Below are 3,324 nucleotides of genomic sequence, written 5' to 3'. Positions count from 1 at the left end.
CGTTGCTTACCACCAAAAGGTTGTGTCAGAACACTCAACGCGCAACCATCCCTCTCGTGAACGTATAGTGTAAACGGCTTACTGTAGTCAGGAGTGCCCAACACAGGAGCCGAACACAACGCATTACGCAATTCCGAAAAACTTTTCTGACATTCTTCAGACCAAGGTACTGGGGATGGGACATCCTTGCACGTAAGGGCTATTAATGGTTTCACCAACAATGAAAAATTTGGAATCCATTGTCTGCCATAGGACGTAATACCTAAAAAGGCACGAACATCTCTCTGGGTCTTTGGCACAGTCATTCGGGAAATCGCTGCAATTCTCTCTGGGGTCAACCTTCTCCCTTCTCTTGACAATAAGTGACCTAAATAGGTTACTTCTTGACAACAATACTGTAGCTTTGAAGGCGATACCTTGTGGTGTAAGTTATGTAGATAGTGTAACAATGATACTGTAGCCGTTTTGCAAATAGCTTCTGTATCAGCTGCCACTAAAAGATCGTCAACGTATTGAATCAAAGCTGCACCCGTTGGTAAAACAAAGGCATCAAGCTGACCTTTAAGTGCTTGGCTGTAGATTGACGGACTCTCACAGTAGCCCTGTGGAGCGCGTTTTAGCCTAAAACTGCGACCACCTAATGAGAATCCGAATAGGTCTCTGCTTTCCTCGGCAATCGGAATACTAAAGAAGGCATTCTTTAGATCGATCACCGTGAACCAGGAGGCAGATGCCGGAATCATTGTTAGTAAAGCCGTAATGTCAGGGACCACAGGAAATTGTGGAACTACTATTTTGTTTACTTCTCTTAAATCTATAACGAAACGATATACAGGAGGTTTAGTTGGGTCAGTTCGTTTCAGAATTGGCAATACAGGGCTATTACACACATTTCCACGAGTTTCTTCAACAACACCTTTTTCAATGAGATCATGAACGATTGCTAACAGCGCTCGTTCGCCCTCAAGAGAAATACGATATTAAGGTAAACGCGGTAATCGCGCATTTGGTTTCAATTGAATCACATAGGGTGGAATGTCTAACAGGCCCACATCATTGGGACCTGTGGCCCATAAGGACGCAGGGAGGGAACTCAATTCCGGTGGGAATTTATCGACCGACAAATACATGGGAGAGATCACTCTCCGTCCCAATGTAAGCTCCACTCCTTCGGGGGAACAATACAATGTTGCATATAATCGTTTCAACAAATCCAGCCCCAAAAGATTTTCACTACAACCTGGAGACAGAATCAGTGGAGCCGTTAGCTCACGAGGTCCAATCATAAGAGGCAAAGGACTAGAGACTGGGTTACTAACAGGGGCGCCAGAGAATCCAACGGAAACGTTCGTTAAGCCAGACAAAGGTGCGCCAGGGAGTTTCGAATGCATGATGGAACTTTTTGTCGCACCAGTGTCTAACAGAAAAGGCTCAACTACACCCGATGTAGCCACTGCAACGTAAGGCCCACTCTGATCGACCGGAACTGACACTACTCCCTCTCTTTGTCGTTGGCTGTCCTAGTAATGGTCATTTACAACAGTCTCATGCTCTACGTAATAATCGTCCACATTATACTGTGCAGATCGGACTGACCCCATATTTCGCTGGTCAAAACAATTATTTGCATCTGATTGATTTTGATGACGATCAATCTGATTATGGGATGAACCGCGACCTCTACCACGTGGTGCCTGTTGAGGACCACCACCACGGTTTCCACGTGTCGACACACCATTCAGACGGTCCCGTAAGGCAAGACAATCATATTTTAGATGTCCCTCTTTCCTACAATATGCGCACTGATTATACCCAAGTGAAGATCTATAATCAAAGTTATCAGAACGCGGCTGCATCCTATCAGGCTGTGCTCGCGGTCGATACTGCTGTTGTGAATCATTTTGGTTTGATCGTGGAGGGTATGCTTGCTGCAACAAAACCTTCGTTTTGAGTTCTTTCGTTTTCTTTTCTACACGATCACTTTCTTCCTTTTCCCTATTCTCATAATACTGGGCCGTTGCTAGTATTTGCGCAGGGGTTGAAACTGCCCACGCACTCTCTGAATTCTTCAGTTTGTTGCTTAGTTCAGGCAACAAATTCGATACGAACTTATCAACGAATAACCGCTGGCCTCCCTCAGCGCCCATGTCCTGGCCGCTGTGGTCGACAAATGCTTCCTCAAACCTTGTAAAGAAATCTGAGACACTCTCGTCTTTCTTTTGCTTACAAGCTGATAACTTATCCCAGTTCACCTTCATCGCTGGCATAAGAGTTTTCATGAGCGTAATTATTTTCTGAGGCAAATCCAAGATCAACTGGTCAGGCTTAGCCCCACCAACTTGTAATGCATCAGCTGCTAGCAGTGCAGCCCAATCACCCCCTAATTCAACTGCATGATTGGCTTGACGGATTTTAGCCCAAACTGGTTGCGGTACAACATTGCCAAACAACATGTCGATGTCGGCAAGGTTCATAATAGAAGCTTCCACCAGTTGTGATAACTCCTTATAATAACCAGCCGGATTTTTACGTGGATCGGGTAAGGATTGCTTCACTTGCAATACTTCCGATCGTTTCCATGGAAGATGTATCCACACTCTTCGAAAATGCGGTAAAACCACAGGGTTAGCTTGCGGATCTCCAGGCACCCACAGTGGCGGAACCTCTCTCATGGGATACTGACCAGGAACCGCTTTCCAATTCTCGGTGGTATCATCTGATGACACCCGAGAATGTGCTGTGGATCTGAACGCTAATAAGCGTTCCACTGCACGTCGTACATCTTCACCTACGATCATACCGTTCGAAAAGTGACTCTGGAGTTCAATTATGTCGGGCGGTACGTTATCTACATCATCATTATACCATTCTTCCCTCAAAAAGTTACACATCTCTTCAAACACGAATCTCTGCGTAGGCTCATTAAACTGAGAAAACGTGTCAAAGACCACACGAGGAGTGTAGTTGGCTGGATGTCTTATCCACCTATGTGCCATGGTTACTAACGTCTCTTTCTCCCTACCACTAGGAATCTGACTCCGTCTCTGAGGAGTTTCAGATAAATCAGACGAAAATAATGGACCAGAAAGAGGTGAATAAAGGGTAGCAACAAAGTTAGGAACACGCTTACGAACAGAAGGGGAAAGAAAAACAGGGGCAACAACACTGGAGGTGAAGGAAGGCATAGTAGGAACGGACAAGATAGTCGGAGTAGCAGAAACAACAGTCTGCGAAGGTACAAGTACAGGAGCAGTAGGAACAAGGACAGGTGGTGGAACAAACGTAGTGTTAACAACGGGCTGGCCCGCAGCCGCTGGAGCAACA

Source organism: Lissotriton helveticus, chromosome 4_1, assembly GCF_964261635.1.
Source record: "Lissotriton helveticus chromosome 4_1, aLisHel1.1, whole genome shotgun sequence".
In the NCBI taxonomy this organism is placed as follows: domain Eukaryota; kingdom Metazoa; phylum Chordata; class Amphibia; order Caudata; family Salamandridae; genus Lissotriton; species Lissotriton helveticus.
This window is presented reverse-complemented; position numbering follows the sequence as displayed.